Raw genomic sequence first — 24,493 nt, forward strand, 5'->3', positions numbered from 1 at the left:
TAAATTTCATCATAATACATTTCTCATTTTTCTATTGTGATTGGTCTACCCTGCTCTAATTGGTCAATTGGACCGGTCTGGTGTGCAAAACATCCATTTCCGTATCTGAATTTCAGCTCTGGATCTTCCTCAACTCTTGATACACAATGATACGAACAGTAATGCTTGGTTCAGACTACACGATATTTTTGTCTGTTACGATAGTCACCGTATCAGATTATGCGTTTTTGACTCCTAAAATCTTGTCGTGTCCTGGACAAGAAACATGTCAGACTACACCTTGCTACTCGACCAATCATCTGGAAGTTCCTCCAAAGAGAACTTGAGGTAAAATATTGTTCTTTTTATATTAAATATTTTGTTATTAGCCAGTAGTAAATGCCTACCACCATAATGTATTTGTAAAACATACATTAATACGGGGTTAGGATTCCCATCCTAAACATAGACAAAGTTTCAAAAACTAATGTTGGACGTTTGATAGAGTATTTCTGTGTCAAAAATACTCCTTCCGGTTTCTCACAAGTTTCGGAGAGTTTTTTTCGAGTATGGCTCGGCTTGACGTTAATAGTTAATAGAGCGGAAGGTCCTTGTATGGGCCGTACGGGCTCTTCTCCCGGTAGGGTGTGCGCGACTAGAGCGAGAGAGGAAATGCACAACCATAAACACTGCTCTCAGGTGCAGATCCAGTCGTCCGTGAACACTAATGTCGGTTAACTCAATGTCACTCAAATGCGCTAACGGACTCTATTGTTGTTCTATGTATAACGTTACACTAGTCTGACGTGCAAAACCGTTTTGCTTGTTACTGCTAAGGTTTAGTCGCATACAATAGTCCATAAACCGAATCATGTCCTCATAAACTGCGAGTAAAGACACACAAATGTTGACAGGCCACTAAATACAGTACATACCACAGAGACAGACGTCCTGCTGCTGCTGTTTCTCCTGTTCAATTTATTTCAGCCTCCGAATGATTCTGGATCATATATCTATTAGCTGAGATAGCCATGGTCTTCTCCACGCTTGAGGACGTCACCGCTTTGTTCGCGATCGTCATTATTTAGCTCCACCCACACGATATGCCTCAAGGCGCTCAGTTTTTTCCGGAAAGACTCGGTACAGCCCATATTTCTTTTATAAATATAATAAAACTAAAGACTTTTCGGAGATATGAAGGATGCAATACTACTCTATAGGTACTCAAGATTGACATGAGATTGACTGAAACTGAGTGTTTCACCCCCCCTTTAAACAAGCTTACATTAAAGCAATGTTTTTTTACAGCGAATTCCATAAACATTACTCACCGGTTTCGCTAAAGGGCTTCCGCTATCGTCAGACAGCATTTTTCTTTTGTTATTCGATCGTGGTAGTCGCTCAGTGAAACATCATAAAAGGCAGGAGTACTGTTTCCACAGCTCCACAAACTTTTCTTTCATTTTATAATTCCACCTTAAGTTAGCCGCACTATCACCTCTCATTCGTTTCACCTTGTTTGAAAGCTGTGTACGAAACGTGTCTGTGCTCTGGTTGGTCAGCGTCACCACTGTGATGGAACCTGGACGGAACTGGTCGTGAAGGGCCGCAAAAAAAATTCAAGATGCTAGTCTTTCTGTTGTGACGTCGTGAACTATTGCAGATGCGGATCCGGTTGTCCTATATTATGACACACTATACCAGATGAAACGTTAAATCCTTGCGTCCCGACGTCCGAATCCCTATGTCAAACGGATAGTGCCAAATTCAGGCTAATATCGTGTAGTCTGAACCAGGCATAAAAAAAAATGGTGTCCGTTTTATCATATAAATTCAAGCGCGAGTCATCATCCTTTGATGTTCATGCAAAGTTGATTTCCTGTCGCAGGACAGAATAAAGCGTCTTCTCAACATGTCAACAATACGAACCAAACCTTTCCAGTTCTCAAATACAACTACAATGTTAGGGTCAAAGCAGACATTGTTCGCAGGCAACCAATGAAGACCAAAATTCAAATTTGTTACAAACCTCCGTAGGTTCAAGCTGGAAGCAAGAATTACTGACAACTTGTTTTAAGGCAATTCAGAATCAGTTCTTCATTGGTTCCGCAACTCTGGCACAAACAATGAAGCCCACTCACCGACTCTATACAGGATGTGATTGGCCTGACCAGAGTTTGTTTTTTTCAGCTCACAAGTCAACAGAGAATTGCTAGACGATCCTGGGTGCAAAATAGATTTCCTGCCACTAGGATGCCTCTCGATTTCTAGGTTATTCTTTTCTTTCAGCACTTCAGAAACAAAAGATGGCAGAGAACGTACATAAGACTGCACCAATACGTACATGCAAACTTTCCATAACTGTACTGATGAAAATATGAGCAGGTGAAAAAAAAAAAAAAAAAATCAATGCAACTCCCATAGCACAAAACATGATGATGAACCATGATGAATCTCAATAAGAGAAGCAAAACTTTGCCTTTTATCGCCCAAAAGTCAGATTTATGCCTTCAGGGACGATCAATGAGATCTGTGAGGAAAAGCCCAGGTGGACATTAAAGTCGGCATGAAACAGAAGTTGCCAAAGTCTCTTCTTCCCTATTGTGGCGTATATCCAAGTGAAACGGCTTCTCGAACAAGAAGAAATGTAGAGCAGGATTTATCCACAGGGAATTGACTGGATATTTGTGATTTGATATTGGTCGATCTCATGCGAGTGACAGGTTGTCCTGTCCTCACATCATCAGAATAAATGTCACTGCAAGAGGGAGGGGAAGTTATTTTGATGAAGGATTATGAGGGCACGTTAATAAAAATAAAATAAAAAGAGCACTGATAAATCATTTGTAATTAATAATGCAAAATTCCACAAAATGTATTTCATTATATGCAATACTGTGAAAAAATGTGCATACAGTGGATGTAAATTAACAATCAAACTATTGCACAAATTATCCTACCGTCCTTTGAGTCTTTAAACCAAAAGCAATTCTATAACATATAACACAGAGCAAATCTTATCAGGAAAAAATATATAAATTTTCCCCAAACTGGAAGAGGCAGGAAAATCAATATTCATAATTGTCCCCGTGCGTGCATGCATAATATTACATATTTGCATAAACAAGTGAAGGTTTTGTTGCTGCTGCACTAGAGAAATATCACTGCTAATTTCACTGATGTAGAATGAGTGTTCATAACTTTAAATGTGAGCAGAATATGATTAGCAAAAATCCCAAATGTCACATCTTGATTTTGCAAATTAATTTGCCATTTTCAATATCCGGCACGTTTACATTCTTTTTGAAAGTCAGAAGGGCTGTACAAAAGCAAGCTTAGTATCATTATAAATAAAAATTAATTAAGAAATTGCAACAATGACACATTTTAATTGTGTTAATTTTGTAGTTGTACATGTTTTGACTTTTTAATTGGATATTCTTTTTCTAGTAAAAGTATTTTTTCAATTATAATGATACAGATAATTTTTTTAAGTACATTACTCATCATTTTTCTAATGTAATAAATTAGCTTAAATGACCACAGATTTACCCCCAAATCTCTCTCACACACATTCACAATAAAACCCAAATCCCTCCATCCATCATCAGTGTAAAGTGTGATAATGGCAAAGCCACATGCAATCAGTTCTCTGCACAGCTTTCACACAAAATACTCCCTGGGCTACCATAAACTTCAGCCATTAATTACAGCACTAATTTGCTGGAGTACATCTTTACAGCCGGTGTATATGCAGCCACAGAACCCAGCAGAAACACCTATAGATCTGATTCTATTTCGGAAAGATCTTATTAAAATGGCCGCAAGCTGTGTTCGAAGGAGCTTAAAAAGAGGACCACAGGCCAAGGTCGAGACGACCATGAAAACGCAGCAAGAGATGGACAATCACCTTACAGAACACCCTCAGTGCTGCAGAGGACGGAAGATTAAAAATGTTAAAAATAATTATAGTTGACAGGAAATCTTATACTCTTGCATTGTGAATTTTATATATATATATATATATATATATATATATATACATATCAGGGTATTCTCACAAAAATGCGTATAAATAGTACGAGTGTGCAATGTCGTGGAATGTATACGCCAAAACTCATTTTGGCGTGTCTATGGCACGCGGTTTTTCGCGTGCATATGAGACGCATTTTATGGCGTATTATACATACGAACCGCCCACCCCACCACCCTAAACCTACCCAAGCGCGTCATATATACGCCCCGCTACCCTAAACCTACCCAAGCGCGTGTCATATATACGCCATAAAGTGCGTATCATATGCACGCGAAAAACAGCGTATCATATGCACGCCAAAATGAGTTTTGGCGTATACATTCCACGACATTGCACACTCGTACTATTTATACGCATTTATGTGTGATCGGGTTGATATATATATATATATATATATATATATTAGGGGTGTAACGGTTCACAAAATTCACGGTTCGGTTCGATACGATACACTGGTGTCACGGTTCGGTTCGGTACGGTTCGGTATGTTTTAGATACAGCAAAAAGAAAAAATTGGCAGAAATTACCTTTTTTTATTATTATTTTATTAAAACTAACAAAGTATGATTTTTTGTTGTTGTATTATTTTACCCATCTTCTATGTAGTTACAGGAATAAGACATTAGCTCTTTACATTAGCGTGTGCGTTGCGTGTTGCGTTGCGTGTGCGTTGCAGGAGCCCACACCCTGTAGTGCTTTCACATATGCTGCGTTTGCAGTCCGCAACTGATCCGCTGTTGCATATCACAAACACAGCATTTATTCATTATTTTTTATTTAAAATCCAAAAGTTTTTACTGAACATGCCTCGTCAGAATTCCAATTTTCTTTGTTTACTCTTTAATAGAAGTCAGGTTACGTAGCCTACTACATTTAAACAACATTTTATTAAATTCATTTATTCATATTTATATACTTTAGATTTAGCTCACACAAGTGGCAAAACATTTAAACATAGTTTATAGCCTTAAATCACAAACATTTTAAATTAGAAACTTACAATAGTCTATTCAAAAACAGCCGACTCTAGTCTTTTCTTTCGTTTTTACACCCTTTTAAAAGAAATCCTGCAGGTCAAAAAGAACTTTGCTTTTCACCTCCAAGAAAGTACGAGTGCTATCCATTATGGCACATTTTTTTTAACCTAAATGCCAGGTAAGGTGTCGTTTTGTTGCTTTACTTGAGAAAAAAAAGCCATGTTGACTTTGAAACAAGAGTATATTTTAAATGAGATGCATCTGTGGTGAAATTACTAGATTTTCGCGTCAGTACATGTTTATTTTAATGCGAACAATGTTCTGTCGCTTTAATGCAGCAACGCAGCGCAGCAAAAAATAGACTCGGTACGAAAACGATCCGTGCACTGCTGCAGACGCAACGCTCCTGGAACGGACTGACGGACAGCATCCGCGCGCAGTGTGTGAAAGCTGTCATCCGTTAACATGGGTACGGAAAAAAATACGCACCGCACACGCACTGCAGACGGAGTATGTGTGAAACAGGCGTAAGGTCTCATATCCGCGGCTATAAATGGACCACTCGCCGCGGTGATGTCTTTTGCCATTTGAATAAGTTGGAAATGTCTGTCTAAATGCTGCGGGGATAGTTTGTGGGATAGTTTGTGGCTGTTTCTCCTTTTTATCGTCTTGTTGTCGGCGTAAAGACAACAAGGTCGTCTTGTTGTCGGCTTTGATTGACATGACATGAATTATTCCCGCTGCTGTACCATCAGCAAATGCGACATACCGTTGTTTTTTTTAATCCATCAATCTTGCCAACACCATCATAGCTTACAAAGAATCCAAAGTTCACCCAAACACCAGACCTGTTGGTTATTGGAGGATCTTCTATTTCTGGTTTGTTAAACGCAATAGCCATTTTGCCACGAGCATTCAGCGCGTAGCCTACTGAGTAAGCGAGCACCTGACTGAGCAGCCTAAAACATATTTGGTGTTTTTTTTTTTTTTTTTTCACTTCGGCGGTGTCAGGGGCATTGCCTGTTATGTCGTTTTGGTTATTGGGCTACCTTGTTGAACGCATATTATTATATTTCACACACTTTTTTATTTTCGAAATCTAATTAATTAGTCCAAGAACCGTTCGGTACATAATGCGTACCGCGTACCGAACCGAAAGCCTCGTACCGAACGGTTCAATACGAATACGCATATCGTTACACCCCTAATATATATATATATATATATATATATATATATATATATATATATATATATATATATATATATATCAATCAATCAATCAACTTTATTTATATAGCGCTTTTACAATCACGATTGTGTCAAAGCAGCTTCACAGTGTCAAACAGGATAATATTGCGACAAAATTAGATTTGGCTGTACAGTCGTACTGGAGAAAACAGTGATGTTATCAGCTTATTTTAATTTATCATATAGCGACAATGTTGGCAGATCAGTATTATAGTTTATAGAATTAAATAAGACCTAATTCATATATTTTATTTGTATAATAAGTTGAATAACTTTAATCATATTTTTAGTGTCCCCAACTGAGCAAGCCAAGCCAAAGGCGACAGTGGCAAGGAACCAAAACTCCATCGGGGCATGATGGAGAAAAATAAACCTTGGGAGAAACCAGACTCAGTCGGGGTGCCAGTTCTCCTCTGGCCTATTAACACACCGTGTAAGATTATTATTCTGGCAACCTTACAGGTCGGAAATCATATTAGATCGGATTATTCAAAATTTTCAGGGTATCACGGAAGAGACAGATTTATTTAGGATGGGGCGTCAATTACACAAGAGTATGAAAACATGAAAGATCGGAATTATTGCGCCGAAGACGGGTTTTGAGCATGTCGTGCCAGTGAGGCAAATTCGGAGGAGACACCATTCGACACGGTCTCAGCAGACACTCCAGGATGCGTTGGTCATGTCCAGGCAGGTCCACCATCCGATCCGGACAGGGCCCAGATCCGGGATAAACCTCGGGATAAACAGAGAGACTAACATTAGCGTAGATGTCACTCTTTTTATGATGTAACGAGTACATCAGGTGTTATGGGAAGTGTTCCCGGTTCCGGCTGACCTAGTTAATGCAGCCTAACAATCAGTCAATTGATTTGAATAATGAAAGTTAAAAATGTTCTATGTGTATGCCATAGTAAAGAGATGTGTTTTTAGTCTAGATTTAAACTGACAGAGTGTGTCTGCTTCCCGAACAATGCTAGGAAGACTATTCCACAATTTAGGAGCTAAATAGGAAAATGATCGACCGCCTGCAGTTGATTTAGATAGTCTTCTAGGTATTATCAACTGGCCAGAGTTTTGAGACCGCAATCGACGTGATGGGGTATAATGCGTTAAGAGCTCGCTTAAGTACCGGGGAGCTAAACTATTTAGTGCTTTGTAAGTAATAAGCAAGATTTTAAAATGTATGCGATGTTTAATAGGGAGCCAGTGCAGTGTTGACAGAACTGGGCTAATATGATCATACTTCCTGGTTCTAGTAAGAACTCTAGCTGCTGCATTTTGGACTAGCTGGAGTTTGTTTATTAAGCGAGCAGGGCAACCACCCAGTAGAGCATTACAATAATCTAGCCTTGAGCTCATGAACGCATGTACTAACTGTTCAGCATTTTGCATTGAAAGCATGTGCCGTAATTTAGATATATTTTTAAGATGATAGAATGCGGTTTTACAGATGCTAGAAACGTGGCTTTCAAATGAAAGATTGGTATCAAAGAGCACACCCAGGTTCCTCACTGACGACGAGGGCTTGACAGAGCAGTCATCAAGTGTTAGACAGTATTCTCGGTTACTACTTGTATATATATATATATATATATATATATATATATATATATATAGAGAGAGAGAGAGAGAGAGAGAGAGAGAGAGAGAGAGAGAGAGAGAGAGAGAGAGAGAGAGAGAGAGAGAGAGAGAGAGAGAGAGAGAGAGAGAGAGAGAGAGAGAGAGAGAGAGAGAGAGAGAGAGAGAGAGAAAGAGAGAGAGACAGAGAGAGACAGAGAGAGACAGAGAGAGACAGAGAGAGACAGAGACAGAGACAGAGACAGAGAGAGAGAGAGAGAGAGAGAGAGAGAGAGAGAGAGAGAGAGAAGGTGTCAGAATACACAGTGCACAGTGCCAATTTGTTGCGAGAGATCAGGTATAACATTATGACCACCTTCCTAATATATGCTATGCAACAAACTGCGATGCACTGACATTCTGACACCTTTCTATCAGACCCAGCATTAACTTCTTGACCAGTTTGAGCTACAGTAGCTCATCTGTTTGATTGGACCACACGGGCCATCCTTTGCTCCCCACATGCATCAATGAGCCTTGGCCGCCCATGATCCTGTCGCCGGTTCTCCACTGTTCCTTACTTGGACCACTTTTGACAGATACTGACCACTGTAGACCGGGAACACCCCACAAGAGCTGCAGTTTTGGAGATGCTCTGACCCAGTTACCCAGCCATCACAGTTTGGCCCTTGTCAAACTCGCTCAAATCCTTATGCTTGTCCATTTTTCCAGCTTCTAACACATCAACTTTAAGGACAAAATGTTCACTTGCTGCCTAATATATCCCACCCACTTACAGGTGTCGTGATGAAGAGAAAATCAGTGTTATTCACTTCTCCTGTCAGTGGTCATAATGTTATGCCAGATCGGTGTATATATAAACCATATAAAAAATAAGTAGTCCTTTTTCTCCTTTGAGATTCTACATGTTTTGTGATACAGTATCGGTGTAGCATGGCGCTGTTTTTAATTAAATTGGGCTTGTTCCTGTCATAGTGTCATCATGGTCTGTTTCCTGCCAGTAAGTCTTGGCACAGCAGACGGCGTGATCTGTCACACACACGGCTCACCAATGTATTACAGACGAGAGCTGCGAGTTTACAGGGGGCCAGAGTACACAGCCAAGAACAAAGAGTAATTAAAGAGAACGTCAATTTCAATGTTCTTCAGGCTCTCCTTGTTAAAGCACCTTACCCGCACACTTCAACCATTCAAGTGCATTAGAAAAACATCTTCCCTGCAGGTTAACTCAATTAAACTGACATTTAAAGCTTAGTACTTAAATCGCAATCGGTGTGAATAAGCAATATGGAATAAAATGTTTTATGGCATCAATATTTTCAAAATCTCTGTTACAGCAAAACTTGTTTCTAGATGACATTTGAAGGCTCATGATTTAGATCTGCTGTAGAAACATTGAGCTGTGGTGCTCATTTGGGAAAAACAGATTTGAATCCAGCATGCAACGTATCCCAATCTGATTCCCTGTGGTATAGGCATACTTAGACGGCAAGATGTGCGCTGTTAGTAAAAGAAGCTATCATATTCTGACAGTGAGAATATGACAAGTGAGGAGCTGTCGCACGTCCACGAGCGAGAGTAATTGTGCGCGTATGTCCCTGTGAACGCAGACTGCTGCTGTTTTAATAACCAGCGGAGTGATTTGTACATGTCAAAGAGAGTCTAGTCTGTAGATTCTGACCCAGCTCAGGCTTCATTACACAGCGGTGTGATAAATCCGCACTCGCACCCTCTGTAACAATGCTAAATCACTGAACAAATCATCCCCAATGACTAAAATTGATTTCCCCTCTTTTATGTCCAGTGACCACTTTGAAAATCTAATCATCCTTGGCTGTCAAGGAAGCTATATCATGTCTGAAAATCTCTCTATCCTGCTGGCATCATGCGGTTTGAAGAAAAATAACCGCTGACATAAACCTGAACATTAACAAACCTGATCAGTCATACTCTAAAACAGGTAAGGATTGTGATTCCACATAATGCAAAGTGCAGTGCTTAAAACTCCTTAAAACATATTGCTTTTTGAATTTGATGGCAGCAGCCAGGTAATAAAAGACACAAATGTTTATTAATAACAATCACCAAAAAAAAACTGTTCTTTAAATTCTTCTAGAAAATAATATTGCTCATTAGCCAAAAGTTTGCAATAACTATTTTTTTTTTATTTCATTTCATTTATTTTAAGGTTATAATACTAAAACTATTGAAAAAAAACATTTTTTATTACTTCAAAAAAAATAAAAGGAAGAAAAAAAACAACAGTTTTTTACTAATTTAATTAAGAAATAAAATAACTAAAACTGAACCTAAAATTAAAAAAACTATGCATGACAAAAACACAATTATTTTTTCTCTGCTACACTTTATAAATAGTATATTAATAGCCTATATTATATTATATTATATTATATTGACATGACAAAAACAAAATTACTAAATTAATTTTATGAAGTTTTAATACTACTACACTTTGTACACTGTACATTAATAGCTTAAAGTTTACGCTAGCTAATTCTATATTATATTATATTATATTATATTATATTATATATTATGTTATGTTATGTTATGTTATGTTATGTTATGTTGTTATGTTGACATGACAAAAAAAAACTAAATTACTAAATTAATTAAATTACTTATATGCTATAATTATATTATATAATTATTATATTATATTATTATATTATTAGTTATATTACTACACTTTATACATAGTTTATAAATAGCCTTACAGTAGCTTATTCTACATTATATTATATTATATATTGTTTAAGGTTATTAAAACCAAACTGTAAATTAATTAATTACTTAAAATATAATAAACATTCAAATAAATAAAAATATAAAAAATATTAACAGTTCTAATTTTCCTTTAGATTAACTTCATTAAAACTGAAAATTAAATAAATTAAAAACTATACAGACATGACAAAAACAAAATTACTAAATGAATTATTTATTACTTCACAAAACTTTATAAATGATATTAAAATAACACCGATATATTCTCTAAAATACTTATATAATCTGCAGATTTTATAAATACTGATTATATACAGAAATGAATAATGAGAATTTCATAAATTTTTATTATTCAAAATGTATTGTTGTTGAATAGCTGTGATAAAAATAAAGGTGTCTCTTATTTTTCTCAAAGCAAATTCTGAGAGTGGTGTGTGAAAACGAATGTGTGTAAGTGCTGTTTATCCTGACACAAACAGCCGCTGTTTCCCGCCCTGTGTGTTACACTTGTCGACAGTAATAATCTGTTCTGTCTCCTCAACTGAACAGGGGACTGGCAATTTCACTAGCAGCACGCATCAATCCAATTAAACCCTAATTGAGTGTTGCAAGGTCCATTGATTATGACTGCTGCGGAGTAATAGAATGAGCAAGCGTCGAGACGACCTCAGGAATTAGGCACGCGACCCTGGAGGTTTCAGGGTGTCAGCTCGTAATGTTGGGGCCAATGAGGGGGAATCTGCTTTGGAAGCCCTGATTGCTTTCTTCTGTCAAGACTCCACAAATCATTCAATGTCACATAGATAAGTACCTTCAGAAAATAGATGTTCTAAAGCTACATATGAAAGAGGACAGAGAAGGATACTTACATGGGTGTGGAAACGTCGTGGTATGTCTTCTGTCGAAATGATTGGCGTGCCACTCAAAAAGTGTTCGGGATGATCTTGGGTTGTTTTGTAAAAGATTTTCACTTTTAGGAGAAAGACAAGGACTGTCATCAGTGTGTGATTCATCCACAATACCTTGATCTGGATTATCTTTGTTCACACTGTCAATATGGTCTGAATCTGGATTAACCCAGTCCACACTGTCCTATGCTTAAAAGGCATAAAACAAATACAATATTATTAAAGGTTTATTGTATATTGCATTTATTAAATCCTTTATGCATATAATTGAGATTTTTTTGTTTTTTAAAAGAAGTCTCTAATGCTCAACAAGAAATCAACTTGAATCATTTGATCAAAAATATAGAAAAAAAAAGTAATATTGTGAAATATTATTGCAATAAAATGCATTTTAAAAAATAATTTATTTTTGTGATGGTAAATCTGAATTTTCAGGATCATTCCTCCAGTCTTCAGTGTCACATGGTCCTTCAGAAATCATTCTAATATGATGATTTGTTAATGAAACACCTCACCTGCTTTCCTTTTTTAATCGGACACCCGGATGGCTTCAAGATGAACGTCATGATTTTTGTAATTCTTGCAGAAACCTATAAAAATGTAATGAAATATAAATGTCACTGATACAGTTTGTCCAAAAAAAAGGGAATCTATTACAAATCTAGTTTAAACTCGTATGGTAAGATCCAAGAAATGCACTCTTTATATTAATGCTTTATGTTGTTGTTGTTGTTTTTACTTTAAATGGTTGTACCACCCTAATGTTTTTAATTTTAATTCAGAAAAAAAAAACTAATTCTAATGGTCAAAAGTTAGGATGATTTTTAAAGGATCATATGACACTGAAGACTGGAGTAATGATGCTGAAAATTCAGCTTTGATTACAGGAATAAATATATTTTTTAATATATTAAAATTGTTATTTAAAATTGTAATAATAGTTTACAATATTACTGTTTTACAGTATTTTTTATCGAATAATGCAGCTTTTATGAGCATAAGAGACATCTTTCAAGAATATAAAAAACTTGTAATGTAAATTTAAAATTTACGCCAATGTAAAAGCAGTGTTTATCCAAAAATGAAAATTCTCTCATTAACTCACCCTCATGTCGTTCCAAACCCATAGGACCTTCGCTCATCTTCGGAACACAAATTAAGATATTTTTGATGAAATCCAATTTGTGTTCTGAAGATGAACGAAAGTCTTACGGGTTTGGAACGACATGAGGGTGAGTAATTAATGACAGAAATTTACTTTTTGGGTGAACTATCCCTTTAAGTCACTGTATGTAACGTCAGGTCATTGACCCACATATGTTTTTGACGTGTGAAAGATACCGTGATGATATTCTCGTGATGGAGAATATACCGCAATCCTAGACGGAGTACTGAACGAAAATGAAAACTGAGCGGAAGTACGTAGGAGGGCGGAGCAGATTTCATTTACTAAAACGGAAAAGGTTTTCCTTTACATTTTTCACATACAGACAACAACGCCGTCAAAATTATCCCCATTAGCACGCATCCACGAAAACGCCTAAAAACGCTATATTATTCATGCTAGGCCAGTAGGTGGCGACATTACAGGTCACTACGCACCTATAGACTAAATACATATTATACATGATATCACCTATTTCACAAATTCGCGTTTTTGTTGTTTACATGGAGATGGTTATTATTGGTATTTTCAGGGCAAGTTGCCAAAACCCATAAACGGCCCCGAAAAAACATTATCATTAATGTACAACGGGGCTAAAGGCTCCACAGGGTAAAAGGGTCCTTTGATTTTATTTTCCTCTAGTCTAAACCATTAGATGGCACAAAAACTTGCCTCAACACTTTCCAAAACATCCGCTTTTCAAGATGAACGTGGAAATTTGGCTGATATTTGAGGCAATCTCAGGCAGCAGCGCAAAGTTGATCCTGCACTCATTTGATGTAAAATTTGATATTTTAAAAATGTAGTAGATTTAAGTAGCAAATACAAATAGGTAAAATTATTGAATATATTTAGAAACAAAGGTCTTATTAATGTTCAAGGTAATTAAAGATTCAAGGTAATTAAAAAACAGTTTTTCAATAATGGAAGAATATGTAAAAGTATGGTATTTGGGGTAAAAGTAAAATTTACATCTGTTTTAAAGGTGTACTATGCAAATTTCCGTCCACTGGAGGGCGCCTATTCTAAACAAAGGCGTAGTTTGATGACGCCAAGTGTGAGCGCAGTATCTTGGGACATGTGGTCTTCACCTCACAGCCGGTGGAAAATAGGTCTTGGGCAGAAATCATGTTGATGGATGCGGTTATTAACGTTACTGTAGTGTAAAGCAGAGCAGGACCGAGTGTTGTGGAGCTGAGCACAGCTGCTGGAGCGATTGTTAAACAAACACACGGCTCGCGAGTACCGGGACTTTTATTATGACGGGACGGGGCACAGTCGCCGGGCGCCTGCACTTCTTTTCCAGTCATGATTAAAAAAGCAGGTAAAGCAGCTCTGTTTATCATATCAGATACATTTAAGTGCGTTTAAAATTACGTTATGACGTTACTCTGTGTGTTCGCTCGGCACTGCTGTGACATGTTCACACTGCTAAGTGAAAAGCACTTCTGCAGAATAAAACCGAGGTTAACGCAGATATGACAAACGCTATGCTGACACGTCCCGGTCCTTAGTTAAAATAGTAATTTTCTCACAATTTACAAATACTTGGAAACATTTGTAAGTACTCAACTGAACATAATATATAACACTGGCCTAGTGCTTTTTGGATATTTTACTGCAAAAATACTACATAGTGCACCTTTAATGTTCATTAATATGCTAAAATGTTCCAACTAAAAATGGAAAGCTTTTTCAAAACCATACCATTATCACCTTCGTGAAAACTACAAAAACAAACGTGTGACGTCATGCACATGGGTATTAAAGGGATACTTCACTGCTTTTTCATATTAAACTATGTTATTCCTTAACTAAAACAAGTTGATACCTCTCGTCTGAGTGCATGCAGAAATTTGTACACATCTCCCCCTCCCCCTCTCATTTCTGTCAATAGGGGGGAGGGGGAGATGTGAGGGAGGATTTTTCAGTCGGGACTTTTTACTGCGCCGAGTCGAAGTACTCTCAGAATGCTATTCCGCCATACATTATAGATTTCCTTTTTAATCCGCTTAGAAAAGCGGCACATTTTATTTTACGTTATTATACTTGATCGTTCAACTATTCGTGTAACTGTTTTTAAAGGTGAACTATGTAGTATTTTTGCAGTAAAATATCCAAAAGACACCAGGCCAGTGTTATATGTTTTGTTTAGTTGCGTACTTGCAATATCCCAAATGTTTCCAATTCTATTTGTAAATTGTAAGAAAATTGCTATTTTAACCAATGACCCGGGACGTTTCAGCACAGCGTTTGAGGGAGTCGCCTGTCAATTGCGTCATATCTGCACTACCCTCGGTTTCGGGTTTTATTCGGCAGAAGCGCTTTACTCTTAGCAGTGTGAACAAGAGTCACAGCAGCCGATGAGCGAACGCACAGAGTAACGTCATAGCATCATTTTAAACGCACTAAAATGCATCTAATATGATAGACAAAACAGAGCTGTATTACCTTATACTCATGACCGGAAAAGCGGAAATAGTGTGCACGCATATTTCATAGTGCACCTTTAAATAGGAAAAACATGGAGGTGTTTGGTCGCTTCTAACTTGATCTCTGTTTGGTACCATAGTGAATGAACTGGACTTAGTGGGCTAAGCTAAATGCTATCAGATCGTCACCGCGCGTCAGAGAGATTAAGTGCACGCACTGAGACGAGAGAGGTATGTATCAACTCGTCTTAGTTAAGGGAATAACAAAGTTTAATATGAAAAAAGCGGTGAAGTATCCCTTTAAGTGTTCAGTTTATAGGCATGTAGAGTTTCTTTACAAAGTGACATCAACTATGGCCTGGCATGAACAATACTGTGGTTTGTCATTTCCGCGCATCTGCATTTTTAGTATCATTCATTCCATTTAGTACCCTCAGATGGACTCTGGAAGCAGAACCGGAGGATTTTCCACGCTCAACACCAGCTGATACTCGCCGACATGATTAAACTTCACATTCAAAATCTAGCTCGTCTTCAATCTTGATCCATTCTCGCTGCATAATCAGAGAAGATAAAGAAAAACAAATGTGGTGAGAAAGGTTCACATTAATTAGAATCTAAATATAGTGTTGCAGCTGGTTTGCATACAGAACATAAATAAGTTTTTTTCTGTTGCTAAAATCAGAAGGCCATGAAGAAAAAAAAACAGATGTTCAGAGACCCCCCCAAAAAAGCATTCATCATATGGTCTATATACCATGTGTTTGAGTTCAGTTGCAAAAATAAAATATTTTGTATAGTATACTACTGAACAAAAAAACTTTGATCCAACTATCCAATACTATGTGAATCCAGAGCAAAGAACAAAAATGTATCAATTTCCCTGGGTGATGGTTCGTATCAGTGATCAAAGGCCACTGCTTTGAACTTCAGCCAAGTGTCCTATCTTACAACAGCACTTTCCTTGTGCCTTTTTTTCTTCCGAAGTTCGTTACCAAGATATTGTGGCCACTGCAAAAAAGGGTCAAAGTCTGCAGAGAGGCATGCAGTGTTCAGACAAAACCTTATCCACTTTAAAAACATTGAGCATATGCTTATTGCAAAAGTTAAAGTAGGCAACCCAAGTGTGTGACACCTATAAATACACTTTGCTGAAGAAACTTACAGAATATACTGCATATTAAGGAATTTTGCATTGCAAAGGGTCTCAAGGTGGGAGAGAACTTTGGGATCACTTGGAAAGGTAAGGACTATTTCATATAAAGGGAAAAAAACTATTTCTATATTGTATAATATATACACACACTTGAGAAAGGAACAGATTGGGAATTGGGAAGCTTTTGGAACATATAAAAAATAAATAAAGTACTCTCACAAATTATGGAGAGAGAGAAAAACAGGAAATAAATGGATCTGCTTTTTAATGCGCAAAAAAGAAAAGAAAAAAACATTTAACAGAAAAGTGTCTTTGTCAATGAAACAGTTGCATAAATTATCGATTGTTTTGTGAATGATTGCACATGTGCCATTAATCAAAGATGCACAGTTTGATGGATCGGTTCAAGCAATCATCCATAATTGTTCGTGAAGGTCAGGTGAAGGAACTTGCGCCTCCAACTGATGTCAGGAGGAGGTAAGTTATCAAAAAATAACTTCGTTTCAAAGGCGGCATTGAAAAACAGCCTAGTAAAACAACTACGTCATTCATTCATAAATATCCGTTACTTATCTTTCGACGCTAATTACATTAAGCTAACCAACATGCAATCTTAGCATCCATAAACACTTGTTAATAATAGCAGTTGTAACATTTAGGAGTGCAAAAACGTGCACCTTGCATGCGCCACATAAAGAATTAGTGGCGTTAAAATATTTCACACAAGCTTAACTCTGGCATCGCGCCGTTTGTGCTACAAACTTGAATGACTGAGCTACTTACTATTTCGACGATGAAATGTTGAGAAAATCCAATGCACGGTAAAGGTGGGACCTGAGCGACCAAATTTGGGAGTAGGGTTTTTCTTTCGTTTTTTTTCTTTCTTTCTTTCTTTCTTTTAAATTTGTTCTTTTTTGCTTGGCTCAGTAACCTGGAAGGATACCTTAGCATCGATATCAACTTGCTAAAAGCCTCGAACACCGTAGCAACGCCCCGGCATTGGGGGGCGCCCGCCAGGTTGATTAGCATTGGAAAATTGCATTTTCACAAGAGAGTGAGTCAATAACACTAGTATGCTAATTTATAATTTTTAACACATATTTTGGACAGAATATGTAAAAAAAAAAGAAAAGAAAAAAGAACATTTAACATCTATAAAATGTAATGCGATTTGACAGATAAAGGCAATTTTATTTGTAGGCCTATTACTTTCCTAAAAACATAATGCAGTGTTAAAGAAAATCATGCTGTTAATGTTTATATAATATCTACATGCCTTATAGTCACATTTAGCAACAGGCCCGGACTGGCCATCAGCAGCATGATCGGGAGCACCAGCACCGGGAGAAATCCCGGTGGCCTGGCAACTAATTTGGCCTGCTGCCATGGCGAGCGTTTTTTGTAAAAATTTTTTATAGTTCTTATTTTATATTATTGCTTTTACTGAAGTGATAATTTTCAAATTATTATTAATAATAAAAACAAATAAATCACGAATCTGTTAGTCTGGTCCATAGACCGTAAAAAAAGTCTGGTCTTGACCGACTTGCCTGCCTCAGCCAAACGCGCGGGCAGCACCCGATGATGGAGAAAGCGGCAGGTCAAGCAGAGAGGGAAATGGAAAAGAAAAAGTAAAAGAAAGCACTCAAAGAAGAAGCAGCAAAACGTTGCAAACTTACTGACCCGTTCAGGGCTTCAAGTGAAGGTCAGTTTTATCTGTAAATACTGTTCTTTTTTTCTTTGTTAAATTAGTATTGAACTGCTAGCGAACGTTAGCGGTAACGTTAGCACCCCTAACTTACCTACGATCGCTAAAGGAGATTTATATTATTTAGTGTAAAGTTACATTAGTAATTTAGCAGACAAATATTCACATTTATGTAATATTGATAGGTACTGTGAACAGGGAGGAGCAATAGTCCAGACAACAAAAGGAATGCTTTTCCCATCACATCGGAAAGGCATTTACTTTGAATAAAAATGAAATGTTCCAAAAGCAATGTGTTCGCATAAGTTATTGCATAAGTTTACAGTCAACTCGCTCCTTGTCCAATAAAAACAACCCACATAATCAGTCTTTTTCATGAAAAATCTTCCTTTAATCTTGATTTGGTAATAAATTAAGCAAATATAATAAATAAATGTTATCTTAAATCCTAAATCCTGTCTGTGAAAACCCAGCTAACGTCATTTTTTTGTGATTCACTGTTTTCTACATAAAATCATCCTACTCAATGTAAAGAACATTCTGTTAAAATATAACCTTAATATCGCTAATGTTAACTGAGTATGGCTATGTTAAAGATTTGCTGAATGTCAGGCTCAGAAAATCATGTTTTTGAGAAATTACAATGTAAACACAAGCTTATTTTTAAAACTGCAACACATTTGATGCATAATTATCCTGCATATGAGCCATATACCATATTAAAGCTGAGATTCTCCCATTTTCAGTGATATATGACACATTTATGGGAAAATTCTTAAAGTTTTGTAAAACAGGCATATTTATTATGATGCATATGTCCAAAAAGCACAAAAACATTCAAACGATTTGGGGGTACAAGAGCTTGATTGTAGCATCAATTACCAAGTCAATTTATTTAAATTATTTGTATAACTTTATTAATAAAATTAAATATCCATGGAAAAATTCATTAATAAATTAATTAATATATTACATTTCAGTAGAAAATCTCTAAATTAAATTATTTTACTGGGCTACTATGCAATTAAGTACAGTACTAGAGTAAAAATAAAGAGAAGGATAGTTCACCCAAAAATGAAAATTCTGTCATCATTTATTTACCCTCAACCTGCACTTTCTTCAATAAACCCAGTTATATCATTATTCGGGGTAATTCCACAGAGATTAATATCGGAAAAACTGTTTAAGCAATCAGCTATTTTCTGTTCCTGCTCGCGTTTAAGTGCTGCCATGTCAAATAGACTAGATAACTTAATTCATTAATCCAGTGTTTCCCAACCTATATTCAGTCATGGCGCCCTTTGAAAATGTTCTTAATTTTGTGGCACCCCCTCGCATACGTTACGCTAGGGGTGTAACGGTACAGATTTGGTTTGTATCAAGATTTTAGGTTCACGGTTTCTGTATGGTTCGGTATTTGCTATGTGTTCATGGAAAAAAGGACTACTGTCAAAAAAAAAAAAAAAAATAAGAACAAATAACTTAAATACAAGTAGCAGCACAAATAATTACTATTAAGCAAAGATAGGCTACTAATAAAATAATCCTTTTCAGGCTTTTCAGGTAGGTCTAACAGTTTTTAGGTAGGCTAGAGAAACTAAATAAAGTAATCAAATGAAAAATGACTGCATATTTAACTGTTTAAATCAAATATTAATCCTTATTAAACTTACAAAAGCTATTCAATCAATAGCAGTGACTTATCTTCTTTGATATTAAACAAACAGCAGTAAAGGCTACTGCCCCTTTAAGACCCAGGGATATCGCTTTCTCGACTGTATGTTCACTTAAGGCATATTCAGACTATGTCTGCTTGGATACTCATCAAGATGGACATGTTGACATCAGCTACTTCTTGTGTGAGTTTGTCTGTTCAAGCGCAAGACAAAGAGAACTCAATAGATGCGCGCTGAGACGTGCATGTGCGCACTTTCGGATGACCGCACAGAGACGAATCTTCTCACATCGCGATCGCACGTGAGTTCTCAATCGCGTCTTCTGGCTCTACAGCCGTATTCATATTCGAAGATACAGCAGCACACACATGCATTGAACAAAGTTTACACAGATAGACCGTTTTACCCACTTCTTTTATTATTACCGCTGTTGTAATGTATCAGCGAGGAGCCAGCACGTGTATCCATCGACAGAAACATACATAACGCATTATTTTCAAGTTACAAACTATATTACAGATGTCATCAGATGTGAGATGAACCGTGATGCAAGTGCGTGCTGAAACCTTGCGCGGTACCCCGCGCACCTCGGTTGCGAAACACTGCATTAATCTGACACACCACCATCCACAACATGTTTTAAATAGACACATAGCAGGTCTAATATGACTTTAAATTAAGACGTTTATTAATTGCACACTGTTGAGCTACAAAACAAAGAAGAAAATATAAAAATATTGGCAATGACACGAAAATATCTCGCCAGACATCTGAACCCGGCTTAGGTCGCGATGACCTGATTGCCGCTCGTGCCGATTGATATTAATGTCTTTCTCTTCCTAATGGTATAAAAAAGAAGTTCCTGAACCGATCTATCATACGAATCAGCTGGTCTTGTTGTGATGAAAACCCCCTGAGATTATTAAAATCGGGTTTTTTTTGTGTGCAAAAGTATGAAGTGTAGTGTCAATAAAATCGCTAATTTCAGTATTTATAATGTTATGAATTAAAAATTGAGGATTGTATCTCAAACCCCTTGGTATAATTTATCATTTACAGCAATAAACACAAATGACCTATTTTCGTCATTTTTATGGTTATGGTACTTTGACGATCATTATCTCATAATTAAATTTTGCGACTTTAGCTGGGGTTTCACAGACGGGGTCACATATCCATCCAACTTCTCCATCCAACCTCACTGTGCTCGAGCTGTTCTGCAAGGAGGAATGGGCAAGAATTTCAGTCTCTCGATGTGCAAAACTGATAGAGACATACCCCAAGCGACTTACAGCTGTAATCGCAGCAAAAGGTGGCGCTACAAAGTTTTAACTTAAGGGGGCCGAATAATTTTGCACGCCCAATTTTTCAGTTTTTGATTTGTTAAAAAAGTTTGAAATATCCAATAAATTTCTTTCCACTTCATGATTGTGTCCCACTTGTTGTTGATTCTTCACAAAAAATTACAGTTTCATATCATTATGTTTGAAGCCTGAAATGTGGCAAAAAGTCGCAAGGGGGCCGAATACTTTCGCAAGGTACTGTGTATGTATATATATATATATATATATATATATATATATATACACACACACACACACAGTGCCTTATAAAGTATTCGCAAGGCACTGTATATATTCGCAATATATATTCGCAATATATATAATTCGTTCAGAATTATTAAACTTTTTAAATTGACTGCAGCCATTAACATTTTGTCAGAACCTCTAAATGACGTTCTTTTGTTTGTTTTGGGAGAATCGTGATATCTGTTTATCTGTTAAAATGAAACCATACATTTTAATGCATTTACTGTCAACTTCAGATGTTGTATTGTGTGCGTCTGCCATGTTTTCTGAATGACACTGACAAAGCCCCAACTTGGAAACACAGGGCTCAAAGAAAACAGTAATGTAATGTAATGACATTGTGGTGCCATTTGTGTGCGTTCAATTTGTAAATACAGTCTTTCCAGCATGACTTCAAATAGTCCTATTGGTTGGTGAAAGCTATGTGGATTTTGAAAGAAAAAGACAGTTGATGATTGCAGAAAATGATTGCGTTTAGATTTACCATCGCTCACTTCTCTTTTATTTTATCTTCATTAACTCCAACTGCATCTCTTATAGTTAGAAATGGATTGTCAGCCAATGCAATGGCAGTCTCAGTTGTCACCTGACCTTCCTTATCCTCTAAAAGCTTTACTGTCAATGGCACGGTCATGTTAGCACCACGGAGGCTCTTTTTTTCTGTAAACGGTGACTGGAGGTTTTCCCCAGAGCCCTTGAGTGATGGTGGCCGATGTGAAGTCATTACCGGCAGCATCCATCTTGTGTTGTGTGCTCCATGGTGTTGCCTCCTTAATCAGTTTCATCCTTGTTAAGAGCTCCTGTGGACACTGACAGGATCCCATTTAGGTTTAACCATGCCAGAATGAATCCTCGAAGCGCACTACACCATTTCAAAGGCCACCTGCAATGGTGGTCCATGACATTGACGGCCTTTGCTGTGTAATTCTGTTGGGGTCACTTGTTACAATAGCACCAGTCCAGTATGTAATATGGTGTGAATGGTGCGGCAGGAGGGATATTACACAGATCAAGCTTCTACATGTGTCAGCCTGACTCGCTGTGAGAATAAATATAGCTGTGAGATGGCTTCATGTCTCCAGTGAATGGTGCACCATATCCTTTTTTGGAATAGCTACATTGGGTTCTTTGAAATAGGAGAGGTACGACAGGAAAGGAATGTAGCCTCATATCTCTCAGGTAGATCCAGGTATGGTTTCGTAATTGGAAATTAGATGCATCAGAACCTTCTACACAAAGGCGTTTAAGGGAAATAACCGTTGACCTAGATATAAGCAAACTTTCAGGCACATTTCCATGATGTAATCAGAGCTCTTCAAAGCATTCTTTGTTCTGTGACCGTTATTTGTCAATCCTGCTTAGTTTTTTTGTTTTTCCTGATTGCATTGTTTGAAATGGATTTGTGTAACTTTTCTTAACCGTCTTTGACTGTAATCCCTGTACAATGAGTGTAACAGTGCACCCGAGAAGTACTCACAAAGGGGGCGTGGTCAGTTGGTGGGTGGGGCAATGGGCGTGGCAATGCACCTTACATCAGCATTCATTCATAGAAGAGCATCATGAATGTAGAAATTGAATGATTTAATAAAATAATGATAAAAATTAAATATTGATAGTGTATCTAGTCTGATCTTTAGTTTCATTCAAATGGAAGCTCTTTGTAATGGATAAAAGAGGTAGCTAAATATTAAATATGTTTTTTGTACTGTAAAATCTAACAAAATTATCTGTGATTTGGTGTTTGTGTGCGCGTTCATATCATAAATGTGGTCCCATACCACATTGCATCGTATTAGCTCTAATAATATGATCTAAAAAAATTATAATGCAGTTGATTTAGCCATCTTAAAGATTTAGTTTACCCAAAAATGAAAATTCTTTGATAATTTACATAATTGTATGACAGAAAGCAGTGTAAGTTAAATAATAAATTCCACAGCCGCATTTTATGTCCAAAGTCTGGAAAACCTGCAATTAACCCTTTTACAGGCATTTCGTTTTTATAGTTGGACAGATATAAAAGATCTAGCATTATATTGATTATCGCAGAATTTCTGTTTCATGATATTATCGGGATCATGAGCCATGAGATTTTTTAGCACTTTGAGATTTTTTAGCACTTTGAGATTTTTTAGCACTTTGAGATTTTGTTTAATATAAAGTGCATTATAAATAAAATGTATTATTATTATTATTATTATGTATCGTATCATATCATATATCTTGAGGTACTGATTCCAACCCCTTCCTTAACATTATATCATATTTAAGGCACAATATGTAATTTCCGCTGCTAGGGGTCGCTTATTCAAAACTAAGGTGTAGCTTGATGACGCCTTGATTTCGAGGAAATCATGGGAGTTGTTGTCTTCATCTCAGCCGGTGGAAAAGAATCTGACGGGACTTGGGCAGAACTTGGGCGGTAACACAAAACGAGATTTTAAAAAATAAGACTAACCGTGTCGAGCTATATAACAATGATTAGTCTTTCGATGAATGTATCAAACCTGTCTAATAAAACACTTAATATATTAAAGCGTCTTTGGCGTTTCCATGGTTTCTACAAAATAAAACCAAGGGTAAATCAAGGTTAACATGGATATGATATTATTGATATCATATGTGATGAATGGGCATGATCCGTGTGCTGGTAAAAATAGCTTCTTTCTCTGGATTTAAACATTCCTGAAAACATTTGGGATGATGTAAGTACACAAGTCAACAAACTATATGACATTGTTTTAGGGGTTTTTCAATATTTTAAAGGTACACATTTTTCCGTTCGCTAGAGGTCGTCTATTCAAAACAAAGCAGTAGTTTGATGATGCCAAGTTTGAGCGCAGAATCTTGGGACATGTGATCTTCACCTCACAGCCGGTGGGAAAGAATCACCAAAGGACTCTGGCAGAAATCAAGTTCATGAATGTGATTATTAAAGGAACTGTATTCAAGAAATGCATTTCAATGAATCATAAAATGACCCTGATATGTCACTAGACATTAAGAAATCATGTTAATTTCAAATACTTATATCACTGACAACAGTAGTCCGGCCAGGATATTGTCATTTAAAAGTTGTTGTTGATGTTGACATGTTGTGTTTTGGCCTGAAGCTCCGCCCTCTACCTATCGACCAATCATGAAGTCAGTAGTGTTTCGGCATCCGGGTTGCCAGATCTGCTCTAGTTAGCACAGCTGCAGCTACAAACGTTCCTGCTGACCCTGTTGCCAATCTGGCAACCTCGGGGCAGGGGGAGAGGGCATAGTGATTGCAGTACCCGTTTTGG

The 24,493-nt window shown here is 37.0% G+C and overlaps 1 protein-coding gene and 1 long non-coding RNA gene across 6 annotated transcripts in view; one reads left to right on the top strand and one right to left on the bottom strand.

Annotated features, from left to right (window-relative positions):
* The window catches only part of LOC137065281 (uncharacterized), a 32,118-nt gene extending 14,962 nt beyond the window's left edge, over positions 1–17,156 (bottom strand). Inside the window, exons 1-5 of one of the 2 annotated variants that reach the window (XR_010901612.1) lie at positions 17,017–17,156; positions 15,509–15,631; positions 11,996–12,070; positions 11,442–11,542; positions 2,491–2,737 (exon numbers count right to left, since the gene is read on the bottom strand). This is a non-coding gene — a long non-coding RNA (uncharacterized lncRNA). Of the gene's footprint in view, positions 1–2,490; positions 2,738–11,441; positions 11,543–11,995; positions 12,071–15,508; positions 15,632–17,016 lie in introns of those variants that run through there. The other variant, XR_010901613.1, reaches the window with a different exon arrangement.
* Positions 16,146–24,493, top strand: part of stra6 (signaling receptor and transporter of retinol STRA6) — a 35,862-nt gene continuing 27,514 nt past the window's right edge. Inside the window, exon 1 of one of the 4 annotated variants that reach the window (XM_067436876.1) lies at positions 16,146–16,320. The gene's annotated coding sequence lies outside the window, so the exon portion shown is untranslated. Of the gene's footprint in view, positions 16,321–16,610; positions 16,711–17,044; positions 17,061–17,811; positions 17,939–24,493 lie in introns of those variants that run through there. The other 3 variants (XM_067436874.1, XM_067436877.1, XM_067436875.1) reach the window with 3 other exon arrangements.

This window comes from Pseudorasbora parva, chromosome 25 (assembly GCF_024679245.1).
Source record: "Pseudorasbora parva isolate DD20220531a chromosome 25, ASM2467924v1, whole genome shotgun sequence".
NCBI lineage: Eukaryota > Metazoa > Chordata > Actinopteri > Cypriniformes > Gobionidae > Pseudorasbora > Pseudorasbora parva.